Source organism: Corvus moneduloides, chromosome 1, assembly GCF_009650955.1.
Source record: "Corvus moneduloides isolate bCorMon1 chromosome 1, bCorMon1.pri, whole genome shotgun sequence".
Classification (NCBI taxonomy): Eukaryota; Metazoa; Chordata; class Aves; order Passeriformes; family Corvidae; genus Corvus; species Corvus moneduloides.
The window spans coordinates 70160925-70180981 of record NC_045476.1 but is presented as its reverse complement, the minus strand read 5'-3'; the positions used below and the strand labels follow the sequence as shown (position 1 = coordinate 70180981).

Here is a 20057-nt window from a genome sequence, read left to right as displayed (position 1 = left end):
CTGTGAAGAAATTATTTCTAATTTCCAAACTAAATTTCCCCTGGTGTAGCTTGAGACTGTGTCCTCTCGTCCTGTTGCTGGCTGCCTGGCAGAAGAGGCTGACCTCACCTGGCTACACCCTCCTTTCAGGTCATTGTAGAATGTGATAAGGTCCCCCTGAGCCCTGGCTCATCTCTTGGCTTTCAAACACTCCTTTCTGTCAAAGGGAAGATAAAATCCAAATTGATGTTCTCACTCCCATACTCTCTTTGGCCTCCTCAATTCTGTGTTATACAGCATGCAAAACCCTGGAAAAGATGGAAATTTGAAGAACAACTTGTCAAGCCCTATCACAGCCTCCATGCACCACCATGCCAAGAGATGGTGGAGACTTTAAACTTGTTTTCTGTAGATATGAATCTTGTAGGTGATTCCTGACCAGGACAAGAACAGGCAAGCCCTTAGAAATATTTGTTTGTCAAACATACCCAAGGTGCATAAAGTAGTTTATGGCTGCTTTAACAATGTAAATTGAAACAACAGGGAGGACTAAGTACAAAATGCACGCTGTGTGGGTTGCCCGAGAGAAGTGCAGATCAAAGATGTACTGAGCAGTGCAGTGGTGAGGAACAAGTAGGCTGTCAGGGGAAGAGCTGTGAGAGGAAATGGGTATCTGAAAATGCAGTGAAGAATAATAGGAAGAAGAACAAACCACAGCACTAATGCGAGGTCACTACAGGGCGGAATATTAGCTTGTTCCCATGTGTATGGGTCACTTGCTTCTGTTTCACAGTTTCTGCTATGCTTGTCAGGGTTGTTAGTATTTTCAGTTTTTATTAAAGAAATGCTCAGAACAGATGCTTATTCTTCTGGGAACTCTGGCACACACGGTATATGGAGCTCGATCCATTTTGTTCATGTGAACTCTAGAAGACCTCTCAGTTCTGAACCAGGCAGAACAGTAGGAGACAAATAAGAGTCAGGACATGAGATGTCAAACCTGAGTGGTGCTACATTTCACCTGCACACTTCCTAGCTCAGATTTCCATGCCCAGGTCTAGAGTGTTTAATTTGAAGAATTTAGAGTCTTAAAGGACCAGACTCATAGATTGGAGGGTTGAAAAAGGGAACTAACATGACAGAAAGATGAATAAAATTTCAAAATTAAATGCATCTCAACTCTGTGATTTTCTGGTGGAAAAAACCCAAACTCTTTGGGAGAAGCTTAATTATAAAGGGATTAACTACTAACAAAAAATTACAAAATATTTTAGTAAGGGAAAAAAGCCTGTGTTCTCCACTTCTTTATTTTTTGTTGGAGTGGGTGCAGAAAATCAGATTTTAGTTCTATTTTAGTTTTACTTCCGTATATTGTGGTGATATAGTATTTTGTCTGATTTTGATATTTCTGTCATACTCAAAAAAAGTTCTAGATGCGTTATGAAGAAACCAAAACTGCCATGATGACTCATGCTATTAGTATTCTGATATCCTCTCCCTGACAGTAGCTCATATCAGATGTTACAGAGGAAGGTGCAAGAAATGTTTATATAATTGCGAAATAATAATGTGCTTGTATATTTTCTCTAACACTAAACAGTTAAAGCTGGCTTATACCTGATAGATTACCCTTTACTTTTTTATCCATTTTTCTTGTATAGTAGAAATCAGTTCACTTTATGCTAGGCACTGTCCAGACAAAGAGAAACATGCCCTTTCTATATGTATTAATCTCCATCCTGTGTTTTCCTTTAATCTGACTTAACGTGAATGCAGGTGTTCTTATTATGTCTGTAAAAGTGTTATCCTGCTTTGAAATCTGCTAAACTGTAAGCCACAAAAATAGCTTGTGGCAGTAAATTGCATAGATCGGTTAAGCCCTGTGTAAAACAAGCATTTCTTTTCGAGGGTGTCATCTGGACACCGCTGTCACAGAAATACATTTCATTTTGCAGTCTCTTTGTGATATTTTATTCATGCTCTACAGGAGGGAGTAGAGGACCAAGCCCTGCGTTTGCACCCAGGAGACAGCTCGTGTGACAAGTGCCTGCTGCAGCCCTTTGGGCTCTGTCTGAGAGGAAAAGCTGAAACATCTTGCAGTCTTCTGCCTGGTGTCTTTGATGAATTATCAACACTCAGTGAGCTACACTGTCAAACTGCTCATAGCATGGATGTTCACCTTTTGTGTATCATAAAAGAGCAATGTTTATCAACATGTCATCTCAGTGCTGTATTTCACAAAATTATGTGTGCTGTAGATCTCTATAGTGGGTCAGCCTTTTGCTGCAGTGTTTCAGTTTCAGCATAAGTAAGTGACCTTATATACATTTATATATTTACATTTCTTTGCCTAACACCGGTTGATTATTTTTCCTACATGTAATCTATCTACAAGGTTAATTCTTTGTCACATCCTGATTCAAATAGTTAGTTGTAGTGCCTCCTTGTCTGACACTTGAACGGAAATCCTGTGAGAAGTCCAATTGCTACGAGAAGGGAAACAATAATTTCAAGATCTTCGAATTTAGTCCCCAACATGACAAGATTGACCATAGTTTCCAAAGAACACTCATGCCTCTCACTGTACAGACTTTTAATCTCAATGTCTCCGAGGCAGTTGCCTCCAGCCTATTGCCATGATCCTTCATCTTGTGAGGAATTCAGCAGTGTAGCTGTGGTGTCTTTACCCAGATGTTTTTGCAAGATCTTCTCTAAGATCCTCAGTTGTTGCTCATGGTATTGGCTCTAATCAAATTCGGGATATTTTACTGCCACAGAAAGCCAGGGTAAAAGGTTCAAAATGCTCAGCTGCTGCCTGTGCTCAGGATGGGGCTTCATCAAGTATTTAGAAGTTCCTATCATTTATCTTTGCTGTTCATTCATAGCAGTCGCATTAAAGACATGAATGAAGTACTGCGTTACCTCAGCTCTTGGTGCTAAAGGTGTGCTCTGCTGACTGTGAGGGAGACAATAACCCAGACAAATTATGAACTTCTTTTGCCCTGCATAGAAGAGGCCTGCCCCTCTCTAGGAAAGCTAGGCACCAACAGACTTCTCACAGTGCTGGTGGTGTGTGGTGTCTTTTGCTCCAGCGAGAATGAATGGCTGCATGAGAAAATACTTCTAACTGGAATCCTAGTTTATATAACAATCACAAGCAGTATGGCGATGTAGATTCTGACTGTTTCCCTACTCTTGTACTTTGCATATGCTCTTCTGTTCTCACTTGTTGTTGTCTAACTTTCTCTGACTTAAATAAGAGATATTAAGTAGGTTTAGATACATGGTTTGTTAGGCTACTGACATATTGTTTGGTTAACACCACTGCCATCCCAGGAGAGTCATGAAAGGCCCATCTTTGCAAGCCCAAAGGAGCACAGTGACAATGGCAGATAGGAAAGCAAAGTAAGGACTAAGAGGAAAGGAGATCCTCTCAGGTCCCCTCCCAGGGTGGCCCAGCAGAGTCTCAACCCTGGTGTCCGGGTATGAAACCTATCACCGTGTGTGATGGGGAGCAGCTCCCCAGGTTACTAAGAGGACCTGCTATCTGAAGGTGTGGGACACATAAGGTGGTGCAGGGCAAGAGCTTTTGGGAATTGCACAGAATTCATAATGGGTATTCAGAGGAGGAACCAAAAGCAGGACAAAGTAGGGGTTTAAGAAACTGGGACAGTAACAAGTGTGGAACAAGGGAATAAAAGAGGTCACCTGTGTGAAAAGTTGCCTGGCTGTGCTGTGCCCTGCTCCTGACCAGCACAGTCTGTCCTCTCTCCTCAGTAACTCCACCTTTAACTGTTTTCCAGTAAAGGGCTCTTTATTGCCTGCGTGTATGGGGGTAGAGAAGGTTGGCTGTGGTGCAGCAGCTGGAGCGAGTGTGGGTGTGATTGTTGGCAAAGATAATGCAAATGAGTCAATGAGTAGGTAAAGGGCTTTGGGAGCAGGGATGGGTTTGGAGGTCTCTGAGGGCCACCTCTGGATGGGAGTGGCTGCTGGTCGGTCTCTAGGGACAAGAGCACAAGGAGGGGGCTATAGGGACCAGAGGAATCCCCAACAGCTCTAGCTCTGTGTGTGTGATGAGTACCTGCTCTGTACCAGCAGCAGGAGTGGGGCTGTGGCTTTGAGAGCTTGTATGTCCTGGTGGCAGTAACTGGGGAGACCAGAATCCAGGAGCAGCTGCTGGACACACCAAGGCCTCCTGCTGGAGGACTCCACCTTGTAGATGGGTATATATGGGCCTTCGCCCTCCTCAGCTAGAGCAAAGAGCAGGATGAGGCTGGTGGTGGTGTCAGTGTTGGTGTGAGTGGTCTGTGTGTCTGTACATGATCTGTACGGCCAACAGAGTACATCTGTGTATTTTGTGCTGTATACATGTGCTCTGGGTGTGTCAGCTGGGAATACATGTTCAGCCTCATTACTGGTTGGACCTGGGGATGCGGAGTGGCAGCAGTCTTGCCTCTCTCAGGCTGCCGAAATAGGTACTTTCCACTAACACAAATCCTTAGAGAAAAGCACTGGAAAGCACATACCATACCATTGCTATTTCAGTCCTGCTTTCCTTTTTTTTTTTTTGTTACATTTTCTGTCTCTTTGTATTCTGTGTCAAATTGAGTAACCACAGACCAGGTCAGCACAACTGCAGTTTAGGATGATTTGAAATGAAACTGAGTGTGATCATATGATTGTAGTCAGTCTCTTCTGCTATCTCCTCCCTGACTAAAATTGCTTTGTGCATGAACACAACAGTAGTGTCTGTCTTCCTTCTTGTCACTGTCAAGTCTGCTGGTCATGTTGCAAATGCACATCACTCAAGTGGATGATGATCTTCTAACTGAAGCATGGACAGAAGCATAAAATTGAGAAGCTATTCTGGCAATGATGGTTGCTTATGGGAAACACCATAATCTATCCATAAACACACAAACATTTTTTTTCCTACCTAAAATATTCTTTTCGTGTTCTCACATGTATCATGCCTTTGCCTGAACTTTTTGAAAAATATTCCTCTGTCCATAGTGCATAATTGGCTTCTATGGATAAAAGAGTGTGTCAGTGATTGACATACTTCCCACAGTGCTGGTTCTCCTTTACCAAAATAATGAACACGGAATAAAGTGCTGAAATTGTCTGTGCAGCTAACAGGCCATAAACTGATTGTTTTACGAAGCATTATTTGGTGGTCATCCCCAGGACTTTCGATAAAACCGGTCTAGGATGTTTTAAGAACATAGCAACTATCCTGCCAAATCAGACCAAGGATTCACATACCTCTGAATCCTGCTTCTTGGGAATTTTGTCCAGTGGTAGATGACATGTGTAACATACAAGAGGTACTTATTCATGTCTATGTGCTGCAAAGTGCCCAAGGCAAATACCTCATGTTATATCAAAGAGTATAAGAAGAAATTCTTATTCTTATTCCTCACAATGCTCCCCCAGCTTCCACTGATTTGTAATTCAGGGACTTTTTTTGTATTAGATAAATAATTTTATCTTGAATTGCATTTCATTCTCCAAAACTTTCCCAGTTTGAGACCAGACTTATTGTAGAAATCTTATTCTTCTTATTGGAAAATATATCGGCTGCTCATGAAATCTATTAATTCAATTTAATAACTAATTATTTTATAATTGCTTTCAGAAGGAAATTCCTTAGTCTGCACTTTTTCAGAAGCTCCAAACATCAAATCACCTTTGAATTCGAGCTTGTTTTCTGGGTCATTGATTCCATTTCTGAGCATTTTGCTTCCTTTAGTGCTTGTAAAATGGAGTCATCATTGATTATTTTCACGTTGCTAAAATGTGCTCTTGTGGTCTGGAGTCAAAGCTTTCACAAATTAAATTCTCACCAACATTTGTTCCTACTACTGTCACTATAAGCTCATATATTAAAGCTGGTTGCCCTTCCTCACACCACCTTCAGAACTGCCAAGACATTCAGAAAAATGAGTTGGAATTTGAACAGATTAAAACATGAAGTAAGACTTGTATAATAGGTATTTTTCTCTGTGTCTAATAACTGATAACCACAATATAAAAAAATTTATATGTATATCAGAAAGTTTTACACTGTCATAGTAATAGTCAGTTCCACAAAATAGAAAAGAATATAATGATAATAAAAAAAAATCTTAAAAAAGGCTTTTTAATTCTGCTGTATCAGACCTGTCAAACATTGATTTTATAAATCTTGTAGTATAACCCTTCTGGTTTTAACTCTGTCCATCAATCAATATAACTCTTGTAATGTGCTTTTATTACAAATAACACCTAAAAAAGAGACTTGACAAAATACATATTTCTCTATTTTTAGTTGAGTTATCTATGCATTTGACCTAGCTTTGTCTGTACTCATTTCCACTGTTTCTCTCCTGCAAAACCATCAGTTTTTTGTCTGAAGAAAATGCAAAATATCACCACTGGCAGAAAAATTGAAACAAACCTAACAGTGTCATTACAGCTTGATATGATAAAGGAGAATACAAATTAGTACTATAACGTAAACTCTCATAATCAATTCTACTTTTTTCTGGTTTTATTTTCTTTCCTTTTTTAAAATTTTTTAATTTTTTTTTTAAATTTTAGGTTGATTTTTAATCCATGTACATTTTCCTGATTTCACAGACCCTGCACATCCTGTGGTCAGATCCATCCTCACTTTTTAAGGACCTGTCTGGGCAATCAAAAACATGTATAATAGGGTACGTATACAAGCAAGGTGAGTACTAATGACAAAGATGGTTTTAATTGTAACATTTTTTTAAAATTCAGAATTCGTATCTTTGAAAATTCAGTAACTATTCAACAAACTAAACTATAATAATTTCAAATGGTTTACAAAAAATGTCCTCTCATTGCCTCTTTTTCTTCTTTTCCTTGTTGCATTTTGTACCATCAAACAATCTCAGTGTGACATTCTACAGAAACATTAACTCCACCACGCTGGCCTAGATTGAGCTAATAAAATTATTAATAGTAGTGGTATTTTATTACAAAAACAAGAAATTATGTTCTCCTTTTATGATTGGAAAATTTAGGCTTCTGAGCATACACAGAGTTAAGATGATGTTTATTTGATTGCAGAAACTGGAATTCTGTGAGGTGAATTCCTCCAGAATTATGATTAGACAAAGGAATCATTTCTAATTCTGCCGTCCTGTAATAATGGTCTAGCCTTCTGATTTTAGAGCTGCTCATCAGATTTCATGAATCCATGTGCAGATCAAAAAGTGTCACATCAAGTTTAAAAAAAACCAAACTAACCTATCAATCATTCACAAAAAGTTGGAAAGGAAAGTGGCAATTTTATGCCAAGAAATTTAACAGTAGGTATTGCCCTGGCTTCTTTGAAATATTAATTCTGAGGAGAAGAAAATAGTATAGTTACCAATATCAATTTATATTTTTATTTCACTTAGAATTTACAGAAACATAAGAATTTTCTTTAACCTAGCAGTATTTTTTAGTTTATTATCTTTAAAATATTTTATGATATTATTTTAATCTACATCCTAATATCCCAGTTACAATTTGTATAAGTTTAATTCACACCATTCTTCTAAGCAATTGAATACATAATTTGCTTATTGCCTAAAAAGGATAGATGAGAATTACCTGGGCTATCATATATCTGTCCTCTGATACACACTGAAGAATACTGTTTGCTGCTAAATGTTGTGTCCCCCAAGTGTTATTATTAAAACAGCTTGTTTGAGAAGATAGCATTTGATAGCAATCAACTGATTTACTCCAAAAAATACAGTCTCTAGGAATTAATGTCCCAGTATTTAGTAATTGAATGTCTGAAACAAAAGCACATGAGCACAAAAGCAATCTGATTGCACAATTTTATAAGCATATTTTTCAGGAAGGCATTTTCATGGACTATTATCTTTCAATTGCAAGTATTTGCAGTCAAAACAATTACATTTTGTTCTAAATGTCAGCCAACAAGATTGCCAACAAAACAGAAGCAAAGCTGGTTGCTCTTAGAAACAACATAACTCACCACTGTTAGTCATTTTTTCTCTCCGATCTCTTCAAACTAGACTATCTCGCTTCAGCGTTCTCATTTCATAATTAGAATGCAGTTTAGGGTCTATAGCTCTCATAATCACAGTAAAGAGCTCATAAACTAATTGGAGGGACTAATACTTTCATAGTTTTCAAATGTTGCTCATTATTTTTAACAAAAGTCTATTCTGACAACGTATCAGAAGTTCCTCTTTAGAGCTTGAAGCGTGCATGGAATTTGTTGTGAGTAGAAGAGGAACAGATATCAAGTTGTGGTAATTCCAGTTAAGTGGAAATACAATGAGCAAATTAAGTCAGAAACTTTCAACTCTGCCATAAAATGGGAACAAACCTTTTACAGAGGTGATTATTCCTTTCTGTGAATAAGATTATCCTTTTCTAAGAAAGGTCAAAGTAAGCAACTGTAGCTGGAGTAGGATTGAGACATTAATGCAATGTGTGTGGGTTCTCTCTCCATACCATGTTTTAGAGAGAATTTAGGTCACAGTCAATGATTTTGTCACTAGACAGATCCAGTACTTATCACTTCTACAAATAAGGGAAGATCCAAGCGACACAGAATTCTGCCACACTGGCGGCACAGAGTGTTTTTCAGTGATGAGGTATGGAGTAGGTAATGGCTTCTTTCAAACCCTGAGGGGAAATTAGCTCACAGATTAGCTTTTTGCCTGTGTACCTATACCAAAGACAGCACAGTTAATTGGGGGAAGGGGGGTAAGAAAAAAAAGAAAAAAAAGAAAGGAAAAAAGGTATCTTGTCATTTAGGTAAAGACAAAATATTAGTTCCTGCTAAAGATATATAGACAGGTGTATGTATACTTATATATATGCATATACTTGCACATGTACATTAATTAATACTGAGTGTGAGAGGTTACTTGTGTTGCATTGTAATTTTTACTCCAAAGGGTGATATCAATTGTTTAATGAAGTCAATGAAAACATTGCCAGTTTCAAGAAATGGATGAAGTGTGACAATTGATTTTCTGACACATTTGTCTCACAGTTACATGACACATTTTTAGCAGGATCAGGAGCTTGTTAGACAAGAGGCAAAGCTCATGATACTCAGTGTGAATGAATTTGTTTGCCTGAATCAGCTCCCCAAACTGACACTTGCTCAGTATATTCTTGAATGCCAAAGAAAAACAGTAATCATTTTCTCAGAACTGTGATCTGGTAGGTAGACTTCTTATTGCAAATGTTTTTAATAAGCTCATGAAGAAAGATATTTTACTGATAGAACACCCCCACCTCCACCCCCAAACTTAGCTGTGGTTGCTTTTACAGCAGATAATGAAACTGCTAACAGTTGGTAGAAAGAATTTGATAAGTTGTTTGATTAAATGAGTATAGTAAATAATCCAAACAGAAGTCACAAATGTCATACATATTTAAGGATACATAGTTGATATATGTGAAATGCTCCAATAGCCACATCTGCAGCTGAAGGGCACTGCCATGCTTCTCTGGTACAGGAGGCATCTACCGTGGAGCATGAAAGAACATCAGCAAAGAGAAAAAACCCGCGAGGGCTTGGAGAGGTGCATTTTCTAGGAGGAGAAAGAGGTTGTTTGCCTGGTGCAATTTGGGAAATTGGGAAATAGCTTGAGCACTCAGTAGTGAGCTAAGGATCTGAGAAACTGGGGCAGAGCAAAGGAGAGGAAAATAGACATAACAGAAAAATGACATAAACTAGTTTAGGAATAGAAAGAAACACAATGAAAAAGTTATGTCCTTGATAGTGAAAGAAGATAATTAGAATTTGATTTTCTTTGGTCGTGGAAGACTGGAGAAAGAAAGGGGATAAAATCGAAAATATGAAGAAAACAATATGAAAAAGGTATCTGGAAATTCTGTGGGAAGAGCTCTGTACATTAACCACAAAACACACAAATGCATGCAATACATCACAGAGAACATAACCTCTTGATTCAGGATCATCAAAAACTTTAAAAATACTTTGAATTATTTACTTTTTTTCCCCCTGCACTTGCCTTCTTTTTAATTTGATTTTATGCTTGATGAGTGAGAATGCTTATCTGTAGAAAGGAAAGTATCCTAACAACCTCTGATGCTACAAGTGAAAGTACATAACATTGGTCAGACATTCAGTTAAACCCAAGAAAAGTGGCCCAGAATTGTCCTTTTAGCTTTACAAGCAACAAAAAAATTATTTACAGTTCCCAGAAGGCAGAATGGATACACAAAAATGGGTATCCTGTATGAGAATATCTTGAAGTTATGGTTGATTTGCAGTTGACCATAGCTGTGAAGAGAACAAAAAGCAAATTGTAAAATTTTCTATGAAATACATGCTATATAAGTAGAAGTCAGATAAATTATCCCTATTCTCAGAGGCTACTTTGTATGTCTACAGCTTGGCAAGAAAAACAGTAATTTCCATAGACAGTTATTGCATCTGCAGTTTTTGTGGGAAAAATGTATTGCTCTGAAAGAATTACATTGTGTTTTGTTGCAGTCTGTGTGAGTCATGTGCAAATCATTAAAGTCAGAGCCTGTCTTCTATAAACCTCATCATAATTATGTAGGCCAAGGTTAAAGAGAAAATGTCTGGTTTATGATTCCCCTCACTCTTCTAGCTGTACACAAATTCTTCTAACGAGAAAAAAAAAGTGTTTGAGAAATGACAATTCTTTGCAATTTCCAAAACTCAGTTCAACATCCATTACACAGCATCTGCTTGCAGACTCACTTGGCTAAAATATTATATTTGCACCTTGTAGCTCTCACAAAAATTGGAAGAAAAGAAAGAACTATAGCTGCAAAAGAGTACATGTGTAACTCTAACTTCCAGCACAGGAAATATAATTTCCCTGTTTCTGCAGAAGGTCCTAGACATTCAGAAATTCCATTTACAAAGAAGATCATCTTTATATTAATTTTTTTGACTGAAGAGAAAACTAAACCAAACCAGAAGAAAAGTAGAGTGATATGCCTGTGAAAGAGCACAGGAGTGTATATCTTGCTTGAGGAAACCTATTTTTCATGTGCCATCAACATGGGCTCTTTCACTTGACTTGCTCTGTATTTTTCACAGAGCTCTAACAACTACTTTAATGTCAACGTTCATTTAAGGCCAGTAGAGAAGAATCTCTCTCTAGGTTTTTAAATCCCTAAATGACCTTCAGATAGTTTTTAGAAGTTTTTTTTTCCTGCATAGTGTCTTTGGAATCACCAACCCCGTGCCTTTTAGTATCACCTTCCTCTTATTACTGAGGTCTTCCAATTAGCTGGTGACTGGAAATATGTTGTCCTGTGCATTAGTCTTAATTACTATTGTGGGAACTCATTCTCAGCAGGAATTCTGTGAGTCAAAACCTACATTTTTAAGTAGGTTTTAACCTTTTTAAGCTGTTAGCATGTAGGTAACATAGCCCTTGACCTTGTCCTGCTATCCCTTATTAGATGTTCAAAAAGGTTGTGGTTTTGTTTTGGTCTATTGGGTTTTTTTAACGTCAAACTACTCCCAGTTTTGTATTCTATTTGCAAATTATATTTTGGTAGGTGAGAAAAATGATCTGCTTGTGAAGCTGCTTTTGGCTGTGGCAGGAAGTCATTAATGGGAGGTTTCAGTGAGTGCTGGCATCCCATAAATAACAACTATTTCCATGAGCATCAAAACTAATGAAGCCTATGGATTTGTCTTGTGATTGGATTCCCAGCTGCTTAATAACCTGCTACCTCTCACTGAAGCTTTTCCTTTAACTGGAGCATTCATAATGTTCCTCTTGTGGTTTCTCTGGTGTCTAATAAAGGCTGAGTTTGTGCTGCAATCTTTCCTCACTGAAGAGACCGATATCATCTCTCTTCTTTGCACAGGTATCCAGTTTTGCAAAGCTTATATAATAATTTGGAGTCTTTGAGACAACTGCCTCTCTGTCAGACAGCTGAGACTCGTCCACAGTTTTAAAAGTTACTGGATTAGGAGTCAGCAGAGACAGTACAGAAACAGGTACCATATCTACTTAGGAATCCAGGCTCAGTGTTCTGTTTCCTTTAATATTTTTTTTTGAAGTTTTTTACATCCAGGAACTGAGGCCACAGGCTCCATGTTGATTCGTTCATGCATGTCTATCAGTTAAGTTAATAAGTGAGCAGTCAAATAAAGTTAAACAAATAAGTTAGCAGTCTCTGGGTTTGACTATACAATTGTAAGAGGAGTGTGTTTGCGACCTTCTTAAACAATCCATGGCCATTTCTCATAGGACAGACACTATAATTCAGTGTCATAAATTCCCTTAAACTTTCTGTTCCAGGCATCTTGCAGTACAGGCTGCCTGGCAGAGCACTACCCTCAGATTGCTCGTGCAGGCAAACTGGGTTAGGCATGAGTTCTACAGTAATTGCTTTTCCAGTGACTACTTGCATGCCTTCTCTGTTGGACAGAATTACCAGTGAAGACCAGTGCCTCAGGGAATTTCCATATGTGTTGTGGCATTTGCTAATTATAGCACACTAATTCCATTACTGTGGATGATATTTGTGTTTGTTCAGCTTTGGCCCAGTGATCTTGCTGTTACCCCAATTTCTATGTGAGACTTTTCAGATGGTCCCTCTTCGATCAAAGCCAACCTCTATGCAAACATTCTTACTCTACGTCACAAACTATCCATGATGCTTTGTGGTGAAACACCTCATGCCAAACAAAACAGATGCGGCAGAGTGTGGGGAACATCTTATAAAACAGGTTTTTAAATCTACACTAATATGCACTCTGTTTTGCCAACAGAACCCAACAGAACCCTGCAGATACAAAAAGACAAGAAGAATATTTGACATAATTTCATCTAGAAATTCTTCCTGTGTAAAGAGCAGAAACAGTAGAAAGCTTTTCCTTTTATGGATTTGCTTATTTTTGCTATGTGAAGCATTATTTCCATGGAGTGTTTAATTTCTTCTTTAAATGTAAAAAGTTATTCTCTCTTTTTGTCCCATCTCTTCCTGAGGAAAAAGAGTTTCAGTCATTATTTTAGCATATGCTTTAGCATGGACTTTTTCTGGGGTTACAAACTGTGGTCCAGCCGTGAGCCTTTCCGCTCTGTTCTGCAGAGATCTTCCTTTTGCCTTGGAAGATATCCTTAACCTCTTCCTCAGTTGTTCTATTCTCCTGAACTTCAATTGAGATTGTCCTATTGATTAGAGCAAAAAGGAGAAAAGAGAAGGCTCTGGCATGACCTAGCTGTGGTCTTCCCGTACATAAAGGTAGCCTAGGAGAAAGATGGAGAGATGTTATTTACAAAAGCAAGTACAGATAAGACAAGGGGGAGTGGCTTTAAAATGATAGAGGGGGGGTGTTAGATTAGATACTAGAAAAACAAATCATTACTGTGAGGATGGTAAGGCTCTGTAGCAGGTTGCCCAGTGAAGGTGTGGATGCTCCATCCCTGGAAGTGTTCAAGACCAGGTTGGATGGAGCTCTGAATAATCTGGTCAAGTGAAAGGTGTTCCTGCTCGTGACAGGGGTGTTGGAACTTGATGACCTTTAGGGTCCCTTCCAACCCAAATAATTCTATGATTCTATAATAATTTTAAATTCAGTAATGGGTACTTTGAATATAATACTATTGCAAATTAACATGCTGCATGGAGACAGAGGTAGGGGCTTAAAGTAGTTTCTTGAACTGGTGGTAGTCTTTTCTTTGCTCCAGCACTTTTTGGGGCACTATAATGCCTTGTACATCTTTGTCCAGTTAAAATAGACAGAGAAGTATCCTATTTACTGTCAGATCTCCATCTTCTACTGCAAGTATTAGCTTTTGCTATGGTGGTGATTTTTTTTTTTTTTTCAGAACTGAAGGTGCTGATTTTGGTGCTGTTTCACTGTTATTTACACCAGCATGCTCTGCTAGTACCAGCAAAACATTGCAGTGATACATTCACTGAAATTCCTCTGTCTTATGTTATGACTAACAAGCCAAGCTCAGCTTGTGTTATTTACCACAGCATGTGCTGTTTTTTTGCAGGCTTACTTTGACCTCCACATGTCTTTCTGCTTCAAGCTTCTTTTATCAGAACTGTGTTATCTGAGCATTGTCTATTCTCTACCACTGCTGTTCTGGACAAAATAATTTTTTGTTATCAAATCCTTGTTGTTTCATCATGGGCTAGTTTTAGCCTGCCTGTTGCACTTGTGAACAATCAGTGAAGACACAGAAGAATTCCTTACTAGGAAACTGCAGCATTTAAACTGGATTTTTAATTATTCTTTAAGGAGCCTCCTTCTTTCAGCCCTTCCCTTTCTTTCTTCATTAATAGCATATGAAAACTATCCTTCTGATTTAGTTATCTAATTCATAAGACCAAACTTAGACAGTCTGAGTAGTCCTAAATGCTCAATAATGCATTTTTCCTGGTATGTTTCTTTAAAGTTTTATAGTTACCTTTTTCTGCTTGAGCTAACTGGAAGCTGTTAAAATACTGCAATACTATTACCCAAAAAAAAGCCACTTTCTGTCCAATCATCCTGTTTTTGCTGGCATCCACTCATTTAACCTTCCCTGGTTGTCCTTTCCACTGTACTTCTCCTGCAGAGCTTTTAATTGCTCCATCCCTTTGCTGCGGTTATTTTCATCATTTGTACCACTACTCCTGGTATCACATTCTGCAGTTAAAAAGGCATTCAGAGCCAAATATCTGACAGAGGCCTGCTTCGTTCAGTATCTGACTCTGGTTGATCATCCCTATCTGCCATAAGACTCTGAATAATCTCAGCATCCACTTGCAGCTGGCTCATGTCCCAGCTTCTTAAAAAACACAGTTCTTCAGAAACAGTGCGTTTTCCAAAACATTGGTATTACAAATCCAAATATATTCTTCAAAGCAAATCCAAAGAAAGGTCCAGAACATAAAAGTCATAGCCTTTGAAGCCTGTCCCAACCCCAGCATACAAGTTTCTGATGGCATTAGTCTACATTCAGCCATAACTAATAACCATAATCAAAAAGAAACAATACTGTAGGGTGCACTCTGCAAAGCAGATTCCTAAAGCACTTTAGCCAGATGGCTGTGCTAATCCACGAAGACTAATTTACAAAACAAAACAAAAATGTTCCAATGTTAAGAAACAAATTGCAAATAGTGGTATTAAACCAGGATGTGATTTTATTGAAAGATATGTATAGTTCCATTAAATTAATGTCTGTGCTCTAAAAGATGTAGAAATAATGCCTAATTACTCTAGCTTTACATGTGCAATTACAGTTTTTGAAGGTTTGCATCATTCATAGCAAGACCAACACTCAGTTATTGAACAGAGCGTGAGGGATTTTGAGTGTGGAGTTTTGTGCCTACATCTTGCAGACAGTTATTGAAGAAAATAGGGTTTATTTTCAACGATTTTTTTAGTTAACATTTCAATGGATCTTTTATGCTTTTCAAATTTGAATAACTTGCTAGGAATTTGACATGCAGTACAATCTACAGATTTAAAAGTACCTGATACTATTGTTCTTTGTTATTTAAAGTACTAAAATATTTAGTCATCTTCAGCATGAATCAGAGTCCTAATGCTTTGGGTGCTTCAATAGATGGGAGATACAGGTTCCACTTCTCTTATTTGTGCAGTAGGTATAACTCTGATAGTGCTTTCATCATGTATTGAAGTGGGTTGGCATCAGTCTAAGAATAGGAGGTGTTTTAAGAGGGTATCACTAACCTATCAAATCACCCATTTAAACCAGAAATTTGTTCTCGAATCATGGCTACCTACAAACATGTACAACACAGTATTAGGGTCCCGTATTTGGGAATTTGATGAAGTCTTCAGTAAAGCTTATCACTGTTTCTGCTCCTGGACAGTACAGAGTTCTTTACAGACATTTGAAACAGATTCCAAGTTCTTCAACTACGTTGATATAATGTGGGTTGTTGCTCTTTGTTATCCAGCAGATTCACCAGGATTTTTTGCTATCATGGCTCTAGATAATCTCAGCACAGACTAAATCTGGAGGTGAATATACCTCAGTGTGAAGGGACAGAGGGCTGATAACGAGAAAGATCTGAAGGATAAACAAATATTTTATCTTTAGTGGTATTTATAGGCCAAAAGGGGTTTCACCCCTATACTGGAATTAAGTAAAGCAGAATTGAGCAAAAAGACTACAACAACCTAGGAAGCTATACATTAGAGGAAAATATCCTGAATGCGGCATGCTGGAACTCCATGCCTCCAGGTCCAATCAGTAGCAGGGACAGATTGTGCTGATCAGTTGCAGGACATCACCAGACAGACATCCTTTCCAGCCCCCGTTTTCCATAAGGCATCCTTTGTAAACTTTAATGCTACTAGCTGGAGGATTTTGTACATCATAACAACTGTAATTATCTATGATCTCTACACAGGTATTACAGAGGATCATCCTTATACCCTCTTCCCTTAAATAGCCATGAAAAGTTAACTGGAGTCTCTAATGCATTGTAGTTCATGCAAAAAATCACTGGGGAATGAATAAAGTGATATAGAGTCCCCCAGAAAAGAACTAAGTAAAGCTTGGGGACAAGAAAGAAATTGTCCTTGAGGAAAGAAATGGCTGGACCACATCTGTGGATTATGCAGCAAACTGAAGGGAACACAGAGTGAGCAGTAGTGAGTAACCTGCATAACCTCAAGGGATGATAGGTTTTATGGCATCTTCCCAAGATTTCAGACTTAAGACACTTACTCAACTTGTCTGCAATATGACAGCAGGACTGAAAGCTGTGTTTGATTTTTCAGAAAGGTTTTACACCTCTTGAAAGGACTGTTCACAAACAACAACTTCAACTGCCTCCAGGCATTTCTCTTGCTTGTATCATGTACGTAAAAATAAGAAAATTAAATTAGACTTCTTAGTAAGTAATTTTCTGAATAAATCTGTAATTGTCTTGAACTACAAGTGTTTATGAACTCCTGAATACAATTCTTTATCTTCACAAACTGTAAGACAAAGAGAGAGTTTGACAAGCAATTAGGAGTCTCAAGATAGAAACTGCTCTGAAAGTCGAAGGTATTTTTGTTATTAATCATTGTGTAGCTCCCCACTACTGTAAATCAACACCAGTACACTGAAGTCAACGGAGTAATTGAAGCAACATTGATTTTTCACAAGCTGCACAGCTGACCCAGAGCATTTCAGTTCTATTCAGGTTTCTTTAAAGAAATATAGTTCTATTTTTTTATTTCTCCCCCTTTTTGTAAGTCGAAGAAAGTAAATACTAAAGCTAGATTAATTGTTTGGAGTTGAGCATATGAGACGATTAAGGACTTATATTAAGGCCTTTTTTTTAGTCTTTCAAGTATAAAATGTTCCTATTCTTGTTTTGAACTAAATTGTAATTTCGGTTACAACAATGTACTTATGGAGCATTGCTAATGAAATAGAGTGCTATTACTGAGATAAACATCTGACTGATAGTACTTTACATGTACTCCAGTGATGAATTTACAATGCAGCAATTTTTCATATAGGAAAAGTTTGCCAGAATACATTACAAAAATGTTTCCGTAGTCACAGAATCACAGAATTGTTTGGGGACAAACGGACCTTAAAGATCATCTCGTTCCCCTGATGTGGACAGGGACACCTTCCACTAGATCAAGCTGCTCAGAGCCCCATCCAACCTGCCCTTGAACACCTCCAGGGATGGGGCATCCACAGATTCTCTGGGCAACCTGTTCCAGTGCCTCACCACCCTCACAGTAAAGAATTTCTTCCTAATAACTAAACCCACACTCTTTCAGTTTAAAACAGTTCCACCTCATCCTGCCACTACACTCCCTGACAAAGACACCCTCCCCATCTTTCCTACAGACCCCCTTTAAGTACTTGAAGGTTGCTACATCTGTGCTTGTTTTTCATCAGGGTGAAAAATAGATGCAATGGATTAATGAGAGGAAGGGAAATTCCTACATGTACCAAATAAGACACTATGCTTGTTGAAAGTAAACTTTTGAGTGTTGACTGATCACATTAAATATACAGAATATCTCATATAATACTTTGATACAAACCACTTACTCCAGTGTTTTGGATTACCTAAATTTAAGGTGTTTATTTTGAGCTATCACATTTCCAAAAGCTATAAAAGTGGAGCAGGGGAGAGAGGAGAATATCTCCATGGCAGCCCTAAAGCAGTGAGTGGGGAACAGCACTGTTCATGTCTGTGCTTCTGTGCCTGCTGTACAAGGTGGGAAGGACACAGACTGCCCTTCAGTAACCGCAGTGACTTTTGACCTGCAAATGCTGTGCACCCCTACTCCTCCCATCACGTCCCCGTTCCCTTCTCCTTTCCTTCTGCCAAGTCACAAGTCCTCACTCTTTCGCCCCAAGTCTGCGCACCCCAATCTGTTACTGCAAACCTCCTCCTTTCCTGCCTTTCTCACAAACACATGCTGCAGCCCCTCACTCCGCACACCAGCCCACATCTTTTTTGCTAGGAGATCCTCCAACCTTAGAGTTCTCCATTTGTTGCATGTCTTACACCTCTGCCTCAGGTCCAGCTTCTCTGGGAGTCTTCAGTACTTGTCACACCAGTGCAGTCTCCTCCAGCTATTGCCAGTCAGCTGCTGTTCCTGCTGTCCTTCTCCTTGCTGTCCATACTCCCATGGCTATGTTGGGGTTTTAGTTTAGTCCTAGTTTTTTTTCCTGTTAAAGGAATTTTTTCCCATATGCATGTTGCTAGGGGACAAGTGGCTGTACTTAAGAAAGACAAAACAGCTGCCCATTGAGGGTGGGGTGGGCCTGGCTACTCCTTTGTTTCACCTGGGTGTGGAGTCAGTTCGCTCTCGGGTTCTCGGGGAGAGGAGCCTGGTTCTTTTCAGCCGTTTTTTCTTTCTGCGGAGAAAGATCCCAGAACCCCTGGCCCACCTTCCCTGCCCTGCTGGAGGCCGGGCTGTGGCCGCCCTGCGCCGCTGCTGCTTCGAGCCTTCGCTACGCTGTAGCCCTGCCCTGCCTGCCCGACCTCCGGGGGGTTCCCCGTTTGGATACATCTCGTCTGTCCTCCGGGATTTGTGCTCATCCCTGCCGCTCCAGCCTGCCGCTCCAGCCTGCCGTTCCAGCCTGCTGTTCCCGAAGCTCCAGCCAGACACCGGGGCCAGCCGCCTGGGGTTTGTGAAGCCTTTGTCCCATCCCTCCCGGGATCCCAGGGCACCGGTGCCGCGCGCTCCCCGAGCTCGCTCCGGAGCGCCCCCTGCAGCCGCGGGGGAACCATCGCACCTGCCCTGCTCACCGGGAGCCGCCAGCGCCCCTGCCGGCTGCGAGCGGAACTGCACCCGAGGGGAAAGGGCCCGACAGCCGAGAAGGCTGGCACTGGGTTTGTGATTGTTCGCTGTTATTGCCAGAGTTATTGCTGTTTGTTTGACTGGTTATATATATAATAGTAAAGAACTGTTATTCCTATTTCCCACATCTTTGCCTAAAAGCCCTTGATTTCAAAATTATAATAACTCGGAGGGAAAGGGGTTATATCTGCCATTCCAAGGGAGGCTTCTGCCTTCCTTAGCAGACACCTGTCTTTCAAACCTAGACAGGCTACCAGAACACACACAGTCCTCACCTGATTTCAGCGCCTTACCTACAAGATCTTGCTTGTTGCAGATAGAAAGAAATCCAGGTACAGGTTGCATTTACCAAAATTCCACTTGGATGGGACAATTAAGGAAAAAAAAGATATGTTCAGAGGAGAAGCCCACAGATGTATCATGACCCTACTAATTTCTCAAAATTAGCATTGTACTAATACATTATTTATTTGAACATGGTGCTAAATAAACTCAGATTCTGTTATGCAACAGATCACATCACAGAGAATACAATGTACCATAGATTCATTATATCTGACATGGAATGACCTCCAGCAATAGGTCAAAATGGAAACACTTTTGATTCTTACTGACAATTGGACCCAATTAGCCCATGGAAAACATCCAGTTTTGAAAGAATGGGTCTGATTTGGAAGCCTATAAAGCAATCACTTAGAATCTTTGTGGGGTACTTCACCAGATCTGTATTTACCCAAGCCTTGTCGAACTGCCTCCAAACAGATGT

The 20057-nt window shown here is 39.4% G+C and overlaps 1 long non-coding RNA gene across 1 annotated transcript; it reads right to left on the bottom strand.

Moving 5' to 3' along the window:
* Window positions 1-7695: 7695 nt before the first annotated feature.
* On the bottom strand, window positions 7696-18674 carry LOC116446696. The gene is made up of 2 exons (XR_004241314.1): window positions 18435-18674; window positions 7696-13241 (listed from the first exon to the last, which is right to left on the bottom strand). It is a non-coding gene; the product is annotated as an uncharacterized LOC116446696 (long non-coding RNA).
* Window positions 18675-20057: the final 1383 nt, after the last annotated feature.